Source organism: Euprymna scolopes, chromosome 19, assembly GCF_053919585.1.
Source record: "Euprymna scolopes isolate OS-2025 chromosome 19, ASM5391958v1, whole genome shotgun sequence".
Classification (NCBI taxonomy): Eukaryota; Metazoa; Mollusca; class Cephalopoda; order Sepiida; family Sepiolidae; genus Euprymna; species Euprymna scolopes.
The window spans coordinates 151,324,727-151,346,802 of NC_136500.1; positions in this window are offsets into that span (position 1 = coordinate 151,324,727).

Sequence of the window (22,076 nt, forward strand, 5' to 3'; positions counted from 1 at the left end):
GCGACTGCTATGATCTTCTTCTTTCCCCTGTCATCTTCTTGCATTAGGATGGCCCCACATGCGGTGTCACTCGCATCAGTGGTGAGCGTGAAGAGTTGATCAAAATCAGGGAATGAAATGACAGGAGGTGAGGACAGTCGTTTCTTTATCTTATTAAAGGCCTTGTCCGCCTGCTCAGTCCATGCAAATGGTTTGCCAGCCCTATTCAGTTCATGGATGGGGGTCATGATGCTGGAAAATGTGTCCGACCTGATTTGTTCCTGTACCCGTGTCTCCAGGAATTGCCGTATCCACACTAAACGACCTATGAGGCCTTGCAGTTCCTTTTTTGTTGTTGGAGGCTTCATTTCCATGATGGCGCGGACGTATTCGGGGTCGGCCTTGAAACCCTTGCTATTTACGATGCGACCGAGGAATTTTGCTTCGTTCTCGAGGAAGGTACATTTATCCGGATTCAATTTTAGTCCAAATTTACGTAGGGCGGTGAATAGTTGCTCCAGTGCCAGTATGTATCCTTCAAATGTTTTGGCGTGGACTAGGTTGTCGTCAATGTACGAGGATATGTTGGTGCGAGATGTAACAGTGGCCAAGGCTTCAGCTATGCAGCGGGAGAAGATTTGTCCGGCAGATGTGAGACCAAAGGCGAGTCGTGTGTATTGGTAGCATTTGCCCTTCCATGTGAATGCAGTTTTGTGTCGATCACGCTCGTCGATAGCGATCTGCCAATAGCCACTGCGAAGATCAAGGGATGCAAAATATTTATTTCCTTCGCCGATTCTGTGGAACAGGTGGTCAATCGTAGGTATGGGGTAGGGGTCGAGATCGACTAGGACCTTGTTGAGTGTTGCTTTGAAGTTGGCAACTACCCGGATTGCCCCGTTCTTCTTGCGAACGGCAAATACAGGGCTATTAAAACCCTTGGGGTCCTTGCATGGTTCGATGATCTCTCTGGCGGCCATGTGCATGATTTCAGCATCGACGTCAGCCTCGAGAGCCTGGGCGATTGGGTGTTGCTTCTGACAGCGGGATTGGCCATTGGTTGGTATTCGAACTGGTCTGATGAAGGTACCCTTTTCTCCCTTTTCGGTACCCATGATGTCGGCGAAGCGGATGATTAAGTCTGCTGTGGCCTCCAGTTCGTCGCGGTTTGGATGGTTGGGCAATGCCACACCCACATTACTCTGTAGCCAGTGTAGTTTTTCATTTAGTGTCTTGGGGCTGGGCTGTGTGAGTCTAGTGGAATGATCGATGGTGTGGGCTCCAAATGTGGTATCATCAGCTGGTATCTTCTGTGTAAGAGCTGGTAGTATTGCTGCCGTGTGAGTTATCGGAGTGGACGCGAGCGTGCGTCTGAATTCGATCGTTGATTTTTGGTGGTCGATTGTGTAGGAGTCTAGTGTGCTGTGACCAAGGATGCTTTGGCCGATCAGGATTGGAGATATAGCGGATGTTATCAGCATGTTAATCCCGTCGAACCTGGGTGCATCGTGGTTGCCGATGGCGATGCCACAATTAAGTTCGCCAAGGATATGGATGCTGCCGTTTATGCCTCTCACATGCACGTTGGATGGCGTTATTCGACGTCTGACCTCTTCAGGTATTCGAGACACTGGCATAATGCAAGTGGAGCAGCCTGAGTCCAACATAGATATGTCCGAGAACGTAGCTCCCTCGATCATGAAATGTGTGTTGACGAAAGGTGACTTCTGCGCCGAGTGTTGATGAAAGTTAAATATGTGATGGTGAGTCTGTTGGACCACGGGGTGAGCCATCACATCTCGCCTGGTCCGTATTGAAAATCCTCGGCCATGGTAGTGGGGAGAGTATCTTCCGGTGGCATATCCTTGTCGTCTGTTGCGATATATGCCTGGGCACGAGGTGGGTGCCGGTACCGACAGTTGCGTCCATGGAAGCATGCATAGCCTTTCATGTAGTTTTGGCAGATCTCAGCATCCTGATTGTGTTCATCATCCCTGCGCATCTGAAAATGGCCGCGAGTGCCAGTGGGTTTGGTGTTGCGCAGTGTTGTGGTATCTTTCCTTGCCTGTGGGCGGAGAGTTTGCCTGTTCACATTGTGTTCAGTTCGCCTGGTCCTTTGATCAGATCGTTGTGGCCTGTTTGCGTAGTACGCGATGGGACTATCATTGATTTCATCGTCCGTTTTGACACCACAGTCGATGTACCGCTGTACATCACTAGCTATCCCACCCGCCGTATAATGCTTATCCATTGTTTTGACGATGTGTGGGTATAAGCTCGGTGTCCAGGCTTTCACCTTCTCACTCATTAGCATTGCACCCATGAGAGAGAAGACAGTATCTGCAGGTATTTCCCGTGAGTGGTCCGACTTAAATTTTGCCTTTATGTGTACTGCAGCCTCTCTAATCGTGTTTTCCAGTCGGCCGGCGAAATCTGTCAATCTCTCCCCATCTCGACGCTGCAAATCCCAAGCCCGGCTGAGGTGCTGGAAGTTTGTCATTTGGCTGCCGTGGGTCGTTATGAGGTATGCTTTGAGTTGCTCGAAGGTAGATGTGTCGTGTTGGGAGTCCGTCATTTGCTGGAATATCCCTTCGTTCAGAAGCTGTTTGCAGATTCTGACAAACTCTTTTTCGATACTAGGGTGTGTACTGATTTCCGGCTTGACATGTATCATGTATGTTTTGTTTACATCCGTGATGAAGCGGTTAACATCGTTCCCGGGGTTGAACTTTTTTATGTCCTTTACCGAATCGTGTATGGCCTGTAATCTGATCATCAGATTGTAGTCGTTATTATCGGCTTTGGGCGTGTCGTTTAAGGTGGTCGATTTGAGGGTGGAGAGCATAATCTCTAGGTCCGCTTTTATTTCGAGGATAAGGGCCTCGTCTGGTCGTGATGTACTCGATTTTAGCTGGAGGAGTGCCGATTTCTGGTCTCTGATAAAACTGAGAAGTTCGTTACGGGTGCACCCTGAGTAGTCCATTCTACCTGTCGCACGCTTCTGACACCAGTTGTTATGTTACGAAGCGTATGGTGACAAGCAAAAAGAATAGACAACACAGGATTAAGATTTGAACGAACTCAACAATTTATTTTCTAATAAATAACACAGAATAATAACGAGCTGTCCTTGGGGTGAAGATGGCAGATTGTTGTTAGTTGTTGTTATTGTGGTTATAAGGCACGACGAAACCTTCGTTTGTAATAGTAGTAGCAGCAGTGCTGGTCTGGTTATAATCGTGTGTCAATAGCGATAGTTGTTGTTGTTAGAAGGCGCGACGAAGCCTTCGTTGGCAATGGTAGTATGGTAGTAGTGCTGGTTATAATCGTGTGTCAATAGCGATAGTTGTTGTTGTTAGAAGGCGCGACGAAGCCTTCGTTGGCAATGGTAGTAGCAGCAGTGCTGGTTATAATCGTGTGTCAATAGCGATAGTTGTTGTTGTTAGAAGGCGCGACGAAGCCTTCGTTGGTAATGGTAGTAGCAGCAGTGCTGGTTATAATCGTATGTCAATAGCGATAGTTGTTGTTGTTAGAAGGCGCGCCGAAGCCTTCGTTGTAGTAGTAGTAGCATTGGTCGCGACAGCCGTAGCGTTGTGGTGATGGCGAGGCTGGTGGTCCTTCTGCTGTCTTTTCCTTGGCTTCGCTAAATATAGCAAGCACGCGAACGTAGTTGTAGACAAACGGTTAGTGATGAAGAAATTGCCTCCATGTCGAGAAAACTGTGTTTCTTTTGGGTTGTTGTTTTCGCTGCGGTGTGTAAGGCATCTAAGCGTTTTGCCCGTAATTTTGTGGAGGTAACCATGATCATGTGCCTCGACTTTGGTGCCATGGTAGCGATCGTAGCGTGAATCCCTACGTAGTCAATTTCTCCCCAAAGCGGTCAGGAATCATGAAACTTGAGTGGTGGTCGTCGCGGTGACACGTGGCAGACAGTATGACGGCGTCCCCAAGTCAAAACGAGATCTAAATCATAACATCATAACATCTACTACATGCAAGGACTGCGGATAACTAGAACACTCGAGATTGGATCGGAAATTTAACACACATATCTATACACACACTAACAAGAACAAGGTAAACCAACGTACACGCATACACAATGCCAAATACTCGCATACAAACTATGAACATTTACTAATAGAAAATGATGTTTATCTTGAACAATTGGAGATATAAAAATGTTTAAAAAAAATTTTTTTTTTTTTTCAATTTTGATGTACAAAATTCTCCATGTTTGTAGCACTTACTAACTGGTGACCCTTCCGTTCTCTTAATGTTTCATTTATTTCAATTTTGATGTTTTACAATCTTATTTACTTCTTCATAATGCAATGAACCGGTTTAGGTAAAAAGAAAAGTGTCTGTTCCGAAATTGTCAATCTTGAAAAAAAATTAAAAAATGCATAAGAATTTCTGACAACTAGTTCAAATACCCGATTGGGTCCTATTTTCAGTTTATTCACAATCTCGTACGTATATTAGAAAAGTCCACCCCATCCATAGTCTTGAGCCCCTGGGGGAGGGGCATAGGCCATCTACAACTTTTTTGTAGATGCTTTTGTAGCGAGGAGTCTTTTTCAGAGTGGGGTGCTGGCTCCACGTCCAACCTTCCCAGAAGGTACATACAGCGCATAACCTTCCCAAATGGTCACCCATCTGGTACTGATCAGACCCAACGTTGCTTAACTTCGGTGATCTGGCGAGAACCGGTGTATCAACGTGATTGTGCCGTACATTATTAGAAAATTAGGTTTGAAAAAAAAAAAAAAAAAAACCCTGAAAAATGTAAAGGCAGTATAATATCTGAATGTTTATCAGTATCTCTTGAAGGAACCCTTGGCAACCTCTTAAAGAACCTCAAGATTGCGAGGAACCTTGGTTGGGAAACTGAGTTTATATCATGTCAACAGGGCTTGTCCAAGTCAGGTGTTCAAAAATCAACTCGCGTAATCTTTTAAATTTCACTTCAGTTAATTTTAAGAGATCAAAGTGTTCTCTCATGAAACTAACATAATTTCATTGCGAGTTGAATTCTGCATGTGTGTTTGTTTTTGTGTACGTGTGTGTGTTTATGTGTTTTTATATGCGTGTCCGTTTATGTGTGCACGCGCGTTTGTTTATGTACATGCGTGCATGCGTGTTTATGTGTGTGTGCGTGCGTACGTGCACGCGTGTTTATGTGTATGTGCGTGCGTACGTGTGTGCACGCGCATTTATGTGTATGCGTGCGTGTGTAATATCAGACGTCCTTTTTCCTCTGTTAAAGTAATTCCGTGACTAACCCTAACACAGAGATCCGACGTTTACGCACACCCTCCTCATCCCTAACCCTCCTCATCCATACCTACTGTTGCTTACTCGGTCGGTCCCTTTCACCCCGCGTCAAAAGTATCAAGAGAGGTGGGTGGGAAACACGTGAAATAGGATTGCGCACAGGTACGCGTAAAAACTTTCGGGAATTTTCCATCTTGGCGTGACGTTCGTGCCATCCACCCTCACCGCTTTCCCGCGTTAAAGATATTCACCGAAACAGTAGAAAGATAACCGTAATAAATGATAATAAAAATACCAAACAGACAGAAGCGTCCCTTCCTTATAAGACAAAGTTTTCCCAAAGATGTTTTGGTAATTTTTTTTTTTTTTTTTTTTTTTTTTTATTTCTTGACGAAAAAAAGAAAAAGTATTTTCCGGAATAATCAACAAAACAATGAAAGCGTTAAAAAATGCACGACAAATAAATGTTACCAAAGACAAGTTACTCTTCTACCTACCTGGATAAGTTTTTTTTTGTGTGTGCGTGTGTGTGTGCGTGCGTGCGTGTGTGCGTGTGTGTGTGCGTGCGTGTGTGTGTGTGTGTTAACTTATTTTAAAGTGTTTAATTAAAAATAAAGATAGTATAAAGCCTATCAAGTTAAAACTAAAACAAAATGGTGGTCTCGTTAGAGTCATAGTGCAAGCTCGATAATCGCTCGTAAATTGAAAATTAAACAATATACTGATAGAAACGTGTCCAATAAATGTCAGCAATCATACGGAAATGTAATATTGTAAAATTTAATTGACGGTTACACTCTTCTGGAGATCGAAGGGTCAATTCTCGGTGCGGGGGGGGGGACACTCAAAGTACAATTGCGAATTACTTAAAAATAGCAGGAGTTCTCGACGTTGCCCGGGTGTTTGGAAGTGTGTGTTGAGCAAAAAGGTGGTAGTAGGCATGCAGGCTCGAACCCACGACGCAAAGACGGAAAATAAAGTGAAAGAAACCTCGATATCTTACCGCTACACCGTGACAGAAGCGGAAGTGTAAAGCGTTCAAATTTAGTGATGTCAATGATAACGCTATAGTGGATAAGAATCCTGCACTTAAATCCGTTGCCAAGGCTGCTGGTGGGATCCTTCTATCGATCCAGTAGATATCTCACTGCTGACGCAATTCTCTATCTATATATGACCCAGGTACGTCCAAGGATGGAGTATTGTTACCATATTTGGGCAGGAGCTGCTAGAAAGGACTTCTGCTTTGATAGATTTCAAAATAGACTTCATAGCCTCGTAGGAGATGTCCTTTTCTCTTCCCTGCAACCTCTATCTCACAGAAGAGATGTAGCGAATTTGTCTTTGCTTTATCGTTATTTTCATGGCAAGTGTTCGACAGAGCTCCAATCTATGGTTCCCCCTTGCCAAACTTTCACAAGAAACACCAGTCTAGCAGAAAACACTATCACTAATTTCCCCCACTCTTTATCTGTGCCTAAATCCAAACGTAGATTCCATGAACAAAGCTTCTTTCTTAGAACTGCACGCCTGTGGAATTGTTTTCCGTTTTCCTGCTTTCCAGATGACTACAATATGGTTGTCTTCAAGTCCAATGTAAACAAGTTCTTGATGAGCCGTTCTGCTTAAGTTAACAAATTTATCGAATTTCCATTACTAACGATTACTATATTGTCCAATTGACTACTGTACACTCTTTAACCCATATCCTTGAGTGGCATTTGGGCTTTGATAAGTGGTGATTCCTATGTAAAAAATAAAAAATAAAAAAATGAGAGCAGTAGTCCAAAGAATCTTTATACAAAATAATCAATCCCCATTTAAAAAATTCAGAAACAAAATAAGTGTTTATAAACAAATCTGCATTTTTTATTTATATTTTTACAAAGGAGTTCACCACTTATCAAGGCCCGAAGATCACTCGAGGATAAGAATTAAAGAGTGGGCAGTGGTCACCAATACACGAGCATAATACTCGTCAGTAGTGGAAATTAGGTATGATTAGATTATTTAAGGGGACGGTTCAACAAGAACTTGTTTATATTGGACTTGAAGGCAACCATATCGCAGTCAGCTGGAAAGCAAGCCAGCAAAAGAGTTCCACAGGCGGACAGTTCTAGGAAAAAAGCATTGTTCGTGGAATCTGCATTTAGATTTAGGCACAGATAGTGAGTGAGAGAAATTGTTGAGAGTGGTTGTAGTTAGAGGAGTGTTTTTGTGAAAACTTGGCAAGAGGGGTTCATAGATTGAAGCTCAGACGAGCACTTGCCATGAAATAATGATAGAGCAGAGTTGTACTGGCTTCTTAAACTTAATTTTCAAATGTAAAAATAGTATTGCTACCTACCAAAATTGTTGAAAGCAAATTAATTGGAATTTTAAAAAATAGTTCATATTTTCAAACTAAAAGAACATTCTAATTAAGAAAAAAAGGTTGATATCGTTTGTGAGAATAAAAATAAAAGTAAATTGAAAAAAATATATATCACCCCCCCCCCCCCCGCCCCTTCTCCCAAATAAAAAAAATTCTGCTTAAAATATAATAGAAAGTGGTTTTTCTGAGAAAAGCAGGTTGAAAGTAAATTGTAGTTTCTAATTCTGAAGCAGCTGCAAAATTTGGCAAGAAGCAACTCCGGACTATAAACATAGAATTGATGAAGATGGGACAGGGCTCAAGAAAGAAATGATTTAGACGAGGTTGTTGCTAAGCACCATTAATGATGATTTTGTTAGCTTTTATTTCTAAAAACTCCTTTTCATCCAAAACTTAGACGTGAGCAGCTACTAATCGGATTCATGTTGACAGGGGACTATGTGGAGAATTGAGCAGTGGGATGGCTAGTCACATTAAACTTCTGGGTGTTAGTACAGTCAAGGAAGCAAGAAACAGGGAGGGAATTCCAAAGTCTAGAAATCCGATGGAAGAAGCTATTAGAGTAGAAAGAAGTTTTCTGGTATCCAGGGATCTCAACAGTGAAGGGGTGGGATTTTGCTGCGTGTCTGGATAGTCTGAGTTATGTACGCTGAGGGGGCACAAGTGCTGTGAGTTCACCAGAGCACATTTCATTAAAGTACTTACAAAACAGGTAGAGGGAGGCAACATTGCAGTGATGGTTTGAGCTTGGTTGATAGAGCGGGACCTCTCAGATTGGAGACTCTTTTTTGGACTATTTAAAATGGAGGGACTAGTAGATGCACCACCTCAGATGTGGCAATAATGCTCTATGCTTAAATAGTATTAGTGTTAGGTTATGAAAGAGGGGATTCAGCCGATTCAAGCAATTGATGAATAAAACGTCTGCTTCCAGAATTTTTTTTTTTTTTTTTTATTACATTTTCACCCCAAACAAGGCACATTGCCACTGTGGTGTAGGGGGCTACTATCAGGGGCAACAACTACGGGGTACTATGTAGGGATTTGGGCAGCAAGGTGTCGGTTCACGTTACACTTGAACTTCTGCACGTCAGTACTGTTGGGGAAGCAGGGACCTGGAATGGAATTCCAGAGTCTAGCGGTTCTGGGGAAGAAACTATTGGAGTAAAAAGATCTTTTACATCTAGGGATCTCTACAGTGTGGGGGTGAGATTTAGCAGCCTGTCGGGTTTGTCGAGGGTGCTCACGTCGTGGGGGCACTAGTGATTGCAGTTCGTCAGAGCATTCGCCACTAAAATACTTGTAGAAAAGGCAGAGGGATGCAACATTTCGTCGATGGGACAGAGGCTGAAGCTTAGATGCCAGTTCAGGGCCTATCAGGTTTGCGACTCTTTTGAACCTTGTCAAGGAGCGATAGACTAGTAGCAGATGCACCAGCCCAGATGTGGCAGCAATACTCCATACATGGGCGAATGGTGGCCTTATAGAGGTACAGGATACTGTCGGGTGTTAGTAGTTTTCTAGCACGGTAGAGAGCCCACCTTTCTTGCAGCGGCCCTGGCAATGCCTTCAATGTAATTGTTCCAACTCGTGTTTCCTGTGAACGTTAGGCCAAGGAGTTTGAAAGATGGACTCTCAGATAAAGAGTCATTGGCCATTGCTATGGGTGGTAGAGAGGGTTTCTTGTAATTATTGAATGAAACTAGTTTAGTCTTGGCAGCATTGAACGCGACCAACCACTTTTGTCCCCATTCCACTACAGATTGGAGGTCTTCCTCTAGTGTTTCTGCCATTTCTTTAGAAATGTGTTCATTCGTCTTCCTGTCGTGCCTGCCATAGAGTGTAGTGTCATCAGCATATATACCCATCTCAGAGGCAATGTTGTCGGGGAGGTCATTTATGAATATCAGGAACAATAGAGGTCCAAGGATAGAACCCTGGGGCACCCCCGCATTTATATCATATTGTTTAGATGTACGACCGTCGAGGACAACCTGGATTTTTCTCTTATCTAAGAAGGATTTAATTATGTTAAGTATTCTACCAGTGATACCGTATGAATACGTGCAAGAGTTATATATGTGTTAATGATGCATACGAATGGCATGCATTTCAGGTGATAACCGGTCGGGTTAGGGTTACGATTAGGGTCAGGTGATAGCCGGTCGGCCAAAGGAAAAGAGGAAAGGGCACATTAACCAAGTCTTTAACAGCACAGATACAGCACTCTCTTGATACTAGCGCGCATGTACATGTATTTGGTGACTTTAATGTCCACCACAGTAATTGGCTTGGATTCTCTACTTACACGGACGCAGCTGGTTGGTTGGTTGTTTTACGGCATATCAACCCTTTCCAGGTTATTTAATGCCGAATCCAAAGATTTTAAAGAAAAATTTTTTAATAGAATATATTTGTTATTTTCAAGTCTGTTTCTATTTAACCCATAGTTGGGACCCTAACAGGTACTACCACTCCGGGTCAGAGTGGACCTGGGAGCAATGGCAATTAAAGGGTGGCTCCACACTCCCCAAAGTTGGGGCCTCACCACTGGATATAGTTTAAGGTCATATCCAGGACCGACGCAGCTGGTAGCACAACACATAGCTTCTCTATATCGCATTCCTTATCACAAATGGTTACGTTTCCAACCCGTTTCCCAGACCAGCAAGAACAACACGCTTCACTTCTAGATCTTTTTCTGATGATTGCGTAATGAATGTTCACTCAGAAATGCTGATCATGCTGTGATAATGTCTACCTTAAACTCTTGACCCAAAGCTGAAGAGCCATTGAAGAGCTCAAAATGACAAGGTACTATAAGAAGGCTGACAGGGAAGCCATTAGGGATCTCATCAAAAATGCCTCATGAGGAAATATCTTTTCTCTTCCTGTAAAACAGTGCGCAAATGAGACTACTGAATGGTTCACAGCAGCAATTGAAGCACATGTTCCCACAAGGAAGTTCTATAGCAAACCACATTCTCCCCAATGGTTTACTTCTACTTGCGCAGCTGCCATACAACAGATTTATTTGACATAAGTCCAGTATGGAAGCTAAAAGTAATAGTAAAAGAGAAATAGTGACAGCTAAGAGTGAATACACCGAAACCACCAGAAAACGCATTGAAGTGCAGAAATTAGGAATTCGTTACTTCCGGAAAATCTACAACAGTGTAGTAAATAATGGGCAATCAACAATTCCCCCACTATTCAACAATCATGAGGTTGTTTGCACAGCAACCGAGAAGGCTAACATGTTTGTCAGTCGGTTTGCCTCAAATTCTACACTGGACCCAGCAAACCACTCCCTCCCTGATTTTCCTTTACGGATAGACACCACACTAGATGATTTGAAAAAAAAAAAAAAAAAAAAAAAAAAACAATAGACACCTCAAAAGCATGTGGATCTAATCTCATTCCGGCTCTGCTGAGATTGCTCTAGTTTTCTTCAACCTTTTCAACAAATCCCTTAACGAATCTGGCTTTCCTGACTGCCGGAAAACTGCTTCTGTTGTACCAGTTTACAAAAAATCTGGCAAAAGAACATTAAATTATCGCCTCATTAGCCTCCTTCCTCTTTTCGCCAAAATATTTGAGTCCATAATTAACCAAGTTCTAGTCCATCACCTTACAGATGCTAAACTTCTGTCTGACCAACAATACAGATTTAGGCAAGCTCGTTCTACTGCAGATATCCTAACTGTAATCTCTGAACATATATACCATACATTGGACAAAACAGGGGAAGGTGGAGCGAGCCCTAGATATTTCTAAGACTTTTGACAGGGTATGGCATGATGGTTTTCTCAGGAAAATCAGATCATACAGTATCACTGGATGAACGTTTAACATAATTAAATCCTTGTTAAAAAGAGAAGAATCCAGGTTATCCTCAATTGATATAAATGTGTACCTCAAGGGTCGATGCCTGGACCTTTTTTATTCCTGATATTCATAAATGACCTTCCTCATAAAATTGTCTCTAAGATGGGTATATTTACTGATGACACTACGCTCAGGCACAAGGTGAAAGCAGATGAACACATATCTAAGACAATGGTGGAAACCCTACAGGAAGACCTCCAATCTGTAGTGGAATGGGGACAAAAATGGATGGTCACATTTAACGCTGCCAAGATTAAGCTTGTTTCCTTTAATAATTACAAGAAACCTTCTCAACCACCAATAGCAATGGCCAGTGACTCCCTGTCCGAGAGTGCATCTTTCAAACTGCTTGGCCTAACGTTCACAGGAAACACGAGTTGGAACAGTTATATTGAAAACATTGCCAGGGCCGCTGCGAAGAAGGTAGGCTCTCTCTACCGTGTTAGAAAACTACTGACACCTGAAAGTATCCTGTACCTCTATAAAGGCCACCATTCGCCCATGTATGGAGTATTGTTGTCACATTTGGGCTGGAGCATCTGCTGCTAGTCTCTCGCTCCTAGACAAAGTTAAAAAAAGAGTCGCCAATCTGATAGGCCCTGAACTGGCATCTAAGCTTCAGCCTCTGTCCCATTGACAAAACGTTGCATCCCTCTGCCGGTTATACAAGTATTTTAATGGTGAATGCTCTGACGAACTGCAGACACTTGTGCCCCCACGACGTAAACACCCTCGACAAACCCGACAAGCAGCTAAATCCCACCCCCACACAGTAGAGATCCCTAGATGTAAAAGATCTTTCTACTCCAGTAGTTTCTTCCCCAGAACCGCTAGACTTTGGAATTCCATTCCAGGTCCCTGCTTCCCCAACTGTACTAACATGCAGAAGTTCAAGTGTAACGTGAACCGACATCTTGCTGCCCAAATCCCAACATAGTGCCCCAGTAGTTGCTGCCCCTGATAGTAGCCCCCTACACCACAGTGGCAATGTGCTTGTTTGGGGTGAAAATGTCATATAAAAAAAAAAAAAAATTAAAAAAATAAAAAAAACTGTCGGCTAGGCTTCAACCTCTATCCCGCTGATGAAATGTTGCATCCGTCTGCCTGTTTTACAAGTATTTTAATGTTAGATGCGCCGACGAACTACAGGCCCTTGTATCACCTCAACGTAAATAACCCTGAAAACCCGACAAGCAGCAAAGTCCCACCTCTACACTGTAGAGATTCCCACCTGCCACTCTAATAGTGGCTTCCATAGAACTGCTAGACTTTGTAATTTCATTCCGGGTTCCTGCTTTCCTGACTGTACTGACATGCAGAAGTTCAAGTGGAATGTAAACCGACATCTTGCTGCTCAACTCCCTACATATCGCTGCAAATTATTTCTCAGAAAGTAGCCATATACATCAAAGTGGCATTGTTGCTTGCTTGGGGTGAAAATGCAAAAAAAAGAATTTATAAAGGATTGCATTCATTTGCAGAGAAAATTTCGTGAATGTCTCCTTATCCCGAATCGAACTCTTAAAAAAAAAAAAAAAAAAAAAAAAAAAAAATGCAGAAGTGCCGATAAAGCTAACATAAGTTCTCTGCCGTTCATTGTGATCTGCACAGACCAGGCAGCGCCGATAGCAGATAATATAAAAAAAATACTGAGCATAAAAAAAATCTGTCTCACGCAGTTATTCGTTGTGGCACAGAGCTATGGTGTTTTTGTCTTGGGAATCGGGAAATATGAGAGAGAAATTAAATATTAAATTGCTGACAAGCGAAGCACGAAGAAAAAGTTGATAAAAAAAATTAAAGGCCTTTAAAAAGCAAAAAAAAAACAACATCGTTTAAATGTGTGAACACATTAATATCTGTGTGCTTATGTGACAATAGACACGTCTCACTTTCGCTTTTACGCAAGCCCTCATGCCAAACGATACTCTAAAGAGAAAGCACACATACATAGATGCATTGCATTATAATGTATACACACACATAGATGTTCCAACTTTAATCGGAATGGCTTGTGTGCACGCTAAGTATGCTTGACAAAAAGAACACGATGCAGACACGAACCCATGCAGATAAAGTAAATAAAAAGCTATCGGCAGCGATTTACATCTTGCTATAAACAGTGAGATTAGCATGTTTTACTAAGAGCACGCATAGATGGCGCTTTGTTCTCCAGCAAACGATCGTTATCGCCATTTTGCTTGCCACTTATGTTGAATTGTTTGCCGCCATTTTGAGGGACGGAACTCTCTTGCCGTAGGTTTTGATAAACAGTAGAATTTTCAGGAGAACGGCTGATCAAAAATACCGATAAGTTAACTCTGGAAAGACAATTATTTTGCTTACGTCATTAACGCTACCAGTAAAAAAAAAAAAAAAAAAAATCCTGCTCTCTCCGATCGCATGTTTTTAATACTATATATATATATATATATATATATATATATAACTAGGGGATGAGGGGGAGCGACCTTCTTTTGTAAATATATTTTAATGTGTTCAGATTTGCTATATATTATAGAGTCTCGATTTCAAAAGTAAAAAGAAAATAAAAGTATTTGAGTGTTATCAGCTTGAATCGAAACCGAAAGCAACCCCGTGTCATTCAAAGCTGGTGACGTTACCACTGTACCAAGGTGATACGCATATGAACTGATTATAAATAAACTAAGTTGAATGCACAAAATGTATAACGATTTTTTTTTCAATTTTGACCCCTTTTTGACCCCTTAGAAACTATTTTAACTGGCCAAAGACCCATAAAAGAACGGCCCGTAAAAAATCCAATCATTCGAGGCCCCTAGCGCTGCTCTGCGACTTTTAGTTTCGGTAGAGATAGAGTTTGAAAATATGGATACAGACAGTGAGTTTTATAAATTAGATGAGTGTACAGCTACTACATTATGTTCCCACTAATGGAGGAGGCAATGCATGTATAACGTTTTTTTTTTCATTCAGAAGTAAATAGTATCTTTATACGAGCTATTTGTGCTCTCTTTTATTACGCGGCTTTCACGTTTAATCTATTCAATCTTTTTCTACTTTTTTATAGTCAACTTTTATACGTCAGCTATAATGTATGGTGGTTCCACTCAGCGCCACCTTTCCCATCTAGACATACTTGAACTACCTTGTTTCTTGATTTCTGTTCATTACTGATTGTCATTTTTCTTCGTCGCTATTTTCGTCATTCAAAGAGACGTTCGCCGAGTTTTCCTCAAGGTTTTATTTGAAAAGATTTGACGAGAGCGATAAAGTTTATCTTACTTTTACTTCTTAAACTTAATTTAAGAAATAAGTGACGCAGACGGACAAAGACATTGATAACATGCGCCGAAATTATCAGTTTGTTGATGTATTTACGTGTCTCGTTAGCATGGCTTCCTGGAGTAAACTAATTGAAAACGTGATTTCATTCTTCATTGCCTTTCTACTTTGAATACGGCGTTTGAACTTGGTCTTTTCACTCATCTTTTATTCAGTGAATTCTGTCTTATAAATTTACATTAAATGCGGCCCTTGAGGGGAGAGAAGGGGGGAGAGTAGGAGGGAGAGAAGGGGGGAGAGTAGGAGGGAGAGAAGGGGGGAGAGAAGGAGGGAGAGAAGGGGGGAGAGAAGGAGGGAGAGAAGGAGGGAGAGAAGGGAGAGAGAAGGAGGGAGAGAAGGGAGAGAGAAGGAGGGAGAGAAGGGAGAGAGAAGGAGGGAGAGAAGGGGGAGAGAAGGAGGGAGAGAAGGAGGGAGAGAAGGAGGGAGAGAAGGGGGGAGAGAAGGGGGAGAGAAGGGGGGAGAGAAGGGGGGAGAGAAGGGGGGAGAGAAGGGGGGAAAGAAGGGGGGAAAGAAGGGGGGAAAGAAGGAGGGAGAGAAGGAGGGAGAGAAGGGGGGAGAGAAGGAGGGAGAGAAGGAGGGAGAGAAGGGGGGAGAGAAGGGGGGAGAGAATGAGGGAGAGAATGGGGGAGAGAAGGGGGGAGAGAAGGGGGGAGAGAAGGGGGGAGAGAAGGGGGGAGAGAAGGGGGGAGAGAAGGAGGGAGAGAAGGAGGGAGAGAAGGAGGGAGAGAAGGGGGGAGAGAAGGGGGGAGAGAAGGAGGGAGAGAAGGGGGGAGAGAAGGAGGGAGAGAAGGAGGGAGAGAAGGAGGGAGAGAAGGGGGGAGAGAAGGGGGGAGAGAAGGAGGGAGAGAAGGGGGGAGAGAAGGAGGGAGAGAAGGGGAGAGAAGGAGGGAGAGAAGGAGGGAGAGAAGGGGAGAGAAGGGGGGAGAGAAGGAGGGAGAGAAGGAGGGAGAGAAGGAGGGAGAGAAGGAGGGAGAGAAGGAGGGAGAGAAGGAGGGAGAGAAGGGGGAGAGAAGGAGGGAGAGAAGGAGGGAGAGAAGGAGGGAGAGAAGGAGGGAGGGGGAGAGAAGGAGGGAGGGGGAGAGAAGGAGTAGATGAGGAGGAGGGAAGAGTAGATGAGGAAAAGAAAGAGATAAAAAAGAAAGAAGGGGCAAAAGAAAAGGAGGAAAAATGGGTAAAAGAGGAGACACACGTACATGCAATTAACGCAAATAATCAAACATTCTGATCAATGACATGCCGCAGATTCCAGGCGCAGTTACTGTTTTTAGACATAATTTATGTCACGTGACATAATGTAAACGCACACGTTACACGAGCCGTAATATACCGTAATAATATAGGATTTTTAATAGTGAACTTAGGGAAGAACGACATATCGTAAACATTACATTTCCTAACCTACTAAAAATCGTCATATCATCACCGTGTACATTAGGCCTATAGCCACGTCTTTAACGTGAAAATTGCGAGAGCTAGTTCAATGATTATTAAGCCTCCCACTGAAAAACCGTGCATGTGCCTACATACTGACAAACACACTGCAGTAGGGTTCGGAAGGAGTGTGATTAATTACTAGGATTACCGATATATACCGCGTGCACGGACAAAATGGCGTTTTCTATGTTATGGTCGATCGCCAAGTCGCTCTTTAACATTTCCCAAAACATTACCTATGCATAAGTCAATCCCCCAAAGTAACAAAATCGTCTCCCCAAAATTCGACTTATACAAAAGTACATACGGTAAACATGATTATATATATATACTAGCAATCGGTGCCCGGCGTTGCCCAGGTGTTTTGAGGTTAATGCTGAGAAAAAAAAAACGGTCAATTTTTTAAAACTTTGACTCCTATTATGACATCTTAACATTTATTGTTTAGGGATCAAGTAAAGTTAATAAGTTAGATCCATGTCCAAGGAATCTATATCTAAAATATCACGTGTTTACTGTTTAGACCCAAAATTGTAGGAGGAGTTTGGTAGAGTTCTCAAAGGTCAAATCGTTGAATATTGACCACTTAATCGCCAAATTTCTGTCGAAAACCTATCACATCGATTTTCCCAAATCTCAGTACCCTGTATATCAAATTTCGAATCTCTAGGCTTAAAATTGACAGAGTTTTAGCGTAGGGAAATGCACACAGACACACACAGACACTTTATATATATATATATATATATATATAAACATGTGTGTGACATCCGTCAGTCGAAACGACTATGGATCAGCAGCGCCGTATTAAGATGTTGTTATAAACATAAACATCATATATATAAGGATAATAGTACGCCATATATATAACAAAAGACCATTATTTACTCAAGTGAAAGGAAAACCCGGGGGAACTTTACCCAAAAATAAATCTATATTTTTTGTGTGTGTAATGATAGTCTTATAAGCGAGTAATTAATAATTCAGCCATCTTGATTCTTAACCAAACAGAAAGTTCAAGTAGGGGGAGTTCCCTTTTTTTTGATAGCGAGGCCAAATTTCGCGAATTTGGCCTTTTTTTTAAAGCAGTTTGGCCTTCAAAATTTCTGTTTGGCCTTTTTCTCCACCGATGAAATCTGGAGACGCAACGGGAATTTTCGGCAAAAAAAATGTTGTTACTATGCACATCTATGTAATGAAATACAATTTGTGGCAAAATTTCAGGAAAAACTAATGGATGGTTATCTCGCAATAGTCCGGACAATTCGCTAAATTATCTCGTCAAAACCTTAAATCTCGAATTTTTGTGCATTTTTTTTTGGGGGGGTGGGGGCTAATTTGGCATAATAGTGTCCATTTAATAGTATTATCTTGAAAAAATAAAAAAATAAGGAAAATTACCAAAAAAAACAAACAAGAACAACAAAAGTGTGCCGTATTTTTAAAAGTTTTATTGCGTTGTTTTTATTTGCTTTTTTTATTTCATCGGTGAAGAAAATGGCCAAACAGAAATTTTGAAGGCCAAACTGCTTTAAAAAAAGGCCAAATTCGCGAAATTTGGCCTCGCTATAAAAAAAAAAAAGGGAAATCCCCCTACTTGAACTTTCTGTTTAATTTCGCTTGTAGCGTTGATTTTTTTCTTTTTTCGCTATAAAAAAATAACTACTTGATGAAATTAAGTGATTTTTTATGTAGGAAAACTTTATCCCATGACGAGTACGTACAATATATTTTTTTTTTTTTTAAATATTTCCATTTTTTAATGTCAATGGAAAACTGCACAAGTACCCAAACCCAAAATGTAAAGACCACGAGTGAACGCGGGGGTTTTTTTTTTTAGTTTAATTTCATAATGGCGGCCGTGATGTCGGAGGTTCGATTGTTAGATTGTAAGTTAGTTTCGTATTTTTGTAATTTGTAAATCGCAAGTTAGGAAAAAATTAAACCCTTCCAAGATGGACAATAAATAAAGCCATAATATTTTATGCTAAAGTTAAGAGCCTACGAACCATAGTTTTTTAGGAGATGTGATTATTGGATTAACCAATCAGAAATCGTCTGTGGCACACACATCTGTTTTTATAGATAGATAGAAGATAGATAGATAGATATAGATAGATAGATAAGATATATATATATATATATGGGGGGGGCGCTAATTAACATTGAATAGGTCTGATGAGTAATGTTTTAATGGTATTATATTTATTTGCATTAGGTTTAAATTTATGTATATTAGTGAAATAGTTTCTGTATTGTGTTTACATTATTTTTATTATTAGGGAATCTGTATTTTGTAATATACGGCGATGAATTAAACAGCTGTCATGCTTTTAAATCTTCAAAACAGCTACATGGTAAACAACTGATGATCCAAGTTTTCTAATTGAGAATTTAAGTTATATTGTTTATTTTTCAGTTAAAAATTCCCTTTTGTAATTGCGAATTTTCTAGCAGTAAATGGGCATATGCAAGTGCTAAGCCTGCGATAGGTTAGACTTTTTATACTGGATGGAACGATAAAATTGTCGCACTAGAAAAGATGACATGATACCATTTCCGTTTGATGAAAACCAGTTTTCTTTTTTGTTGCAGACCATCTATTAGTTGGCCAGTTGTGTACAAATCCCAGGAGTGATAGGAGCTTTCTATCATGTCTGAAAGTGACACAATGTTCAACGAGTGAAATCGGAAATGCACCGCTGTACAACTCATGCTCTCTACCGATCCAAGTTATGACAACAGGACCATTGCCAGCACCCTCAAAATGCATCGCTGGATTGCCACAAACAACAGGAACGTGCATAGAGTAATGAAAACGAAATTTCCAGCCATGGTTATGGTCTTTGGTTTCAAGTGAGAGCCGCATCATGATAATTAACATCTTCGAAGTTGGCTTGAAAGTCAACACCAAAGTGTACCTGGATGTGCTGAAGAGTGTGGTGATCCCCTGGTGAAATCAGGTGGCCGCTGGCAGACCGTAGGTGTGGCAACAGGACTTTCTGTACTAAAATGCAGAAGTTTAAATGTAATGTGAACAGACATCTCGTTGCTCAACTCCATATAGCCCCCTGTTTAAGATTATCCCAAATAGTAGCCCTCATGTCCCCGTGACAATGTGCCTGGTTTGGGATAAGAATATTAAAAAAAAAAAAAAAAAAGATTCAAAGTACGTAGATAACAAGCCAAAACAGAATCGACTGACTTGGAACTTTCCAGATTGAGATTACTGAATTTATTATTTGGATTACTGTTCTCACCTTAGGTTATTTTCAAAGGGTTTCGGTCGATGTAATCTCCGACCTACTTGGGTGCATCTTGAACTTTAAAATTTATATAAAATTTCGAACTGAACCCTTTATTTAATGGATTGGTTGGTTGGTTGTTTTATGGCATATCAACCTTTTTCAGGTTATTTAATGCCGAATCTACTTATTTTGAGGAACGATTTTTAATGGAGTATATTTTTTTTTTTACATCAGATTCTATTTAACCCATAGTTGGGACCCTAACAGGTACTACCACTCTAAGTCAGAGTGGACCTGGGAGCAATGGCAATTAAAGGGTGGCTCCACACTCCCCAAAGCCCGCAAGGTGGGGCCTCACCATCGGATATAGTTTTAGGTCATATCCAGAACCTTATCAAGGCCCGGAAGCCACTCAGGGATAAGGGTTATTGTAAGTACAGTACGTTAGTGGAGATTTGATAAAGAGTCTACTACGTATGTATAATCCTAAATACGGCATAATCGCGTTGACACACCCGTTCTCGTCGGATCACCGAAGTTAAGCAACGTTGAGCCTGGTTAGTATCAGATGGGTGACCATTTGGGAATTCTAGGCGCTTGTATGTGCTCTCCGTTTATCTCAACATTTGTTTCCAGTCATCATGTACTTCACTTCCCACTGGTATTTTACAATGTCGTCTGAGGAGAGGTGTGGTTGGAGATTGCGCACCTCCTGCCACAAAAATTTCACGCGCAGGCACCCCTTCGTGGGTATCCATAGTTTGTTAAAACTGAAGGAGACAGTTTTGTTTTTATGTATAATCCTGTTTGTTGTTTTTCTAGAAAGATGCGTGCTGCTTAATCCCTACTATTATATAAAAGTCACTGTGAGTGAGTTCCTTACAGATTTCGAAACGGCTGAGCCTATCTTTTACAAATTTCACACAAAGGTAATTTATATGTCCGGCAGTGTTCTTAGATAGGGTTTATACAGAAATGCATCCGATAATTATCGAAAAAATCCGATCCTAAAAATAGTCTTTCTTTCTTTCTTATAGATAAAAAAAAATTACAGGGGAATAGTTTATGTTGCACCGGCAAGGGAAATAATAAAATCTCAAATTTCTTATTAGAAAAAAAAAAAAAAAAGATTTGTTGACATCTAGAAACATAGGTCAGTGGTAAAGCATTCCACTACAAATCGAATAACCCTGTGTTCAAGTCCGAGTATACTCACCATTTTATTTTAATTTTTTTCTTATTAATGGATTCAATTTACAAAAAAAAAACAAAAACAAAAAAAACATTTAAAATCGCCGCAAATCATTTCTTCGTTGGCATATTTTAAAATTAAGCATTAATTGGAAGTGAGTTTCCAGAGCATTTATCGACAAGCCCAAATATCAGCTGATGTGATATGGTAAACAAACACGGACGAATTTGATGAGCGACATTATCATTATTTTTTTTTTATTTATTTTGCGAATTAGTCTACCGAGCAAAGTATTCCTCGTAATATATAATATTCAATAGAAGATTTATTCTATAATACATACGCAATCTGCATAATTAAAAAAAAAAAATCATATTTAAACGTATTGTACGACCGAGCAACGCCGGGCGTCCAGACATATATATATATATATATATATATATATATATATACTCTAGCTTGTTCCAGCCGTTCGAAAATTAAACAAAATGACAGTTTCATAACAAAACTTTTTTTTTTATTTATTTAATTACTAGCAATGGGTGCCCGGCGTTGCCCGGGTGTTTGAAGGTGTATGCTAAGCAAAAAAAAAAAAAAATTTTTTTAAACTTTGACCCCTATTATGACCCCTTAAAATTTATTGTTTTGGGCTCAAATCAAGTTATTAAGTTAGATATATATTCAAGGAACCTATATCTAAAATTTCAAGTGTTTAGACCCAAAATTGTCGGAGGAGTTTGGTAGAGTTCACTGATTTTCAAAACGATTACACGTTTTAAAGTGAGTAAAACCACAAAAAAAAAAAAAAAAAAAAAAAAAAATCCAGATAGGTAGAAGAATAACTTATCTTTTCCTTGATGGAATTTATTTGTTGAATATTTGAAATTCTGACCATTTTTTTTTTTTTTTCAGATCTCTGTGGACCGAAATTAGTGGCAGTGGTTAAAGTTGTGAAGTTTTGGCTAAACACACACACACACACACACACACAAACTTTATATAACAGACGAAAAAATATTTTCTTGGACTGTTTCAAAAAGTACAAGGTTAGCCATCCCTTAACTGAAGCATATCTTTCATATGTAGTTTAAGAATTAAATATTAGGCTTGATTCTAGTTTAAATGTTATTAACCATTTTCATGCGTACGGCATTTATGGTCCGCCATTAATCTACCATGCTAAATCAATCTCCCATCTCCCGTCCCTCCCCAAGACGCGTAATCTATGTCGCGTTTCCAGTTTAAACAGTGTCGAGTTCAGCGTTTGTATTTGTGTTGGCTTGCCTTACACGATTCTTTTAATCTACCTTTGCTGAAAGCCATAGATCATTTACTAAAGCTAATAATGCCAGGTTCA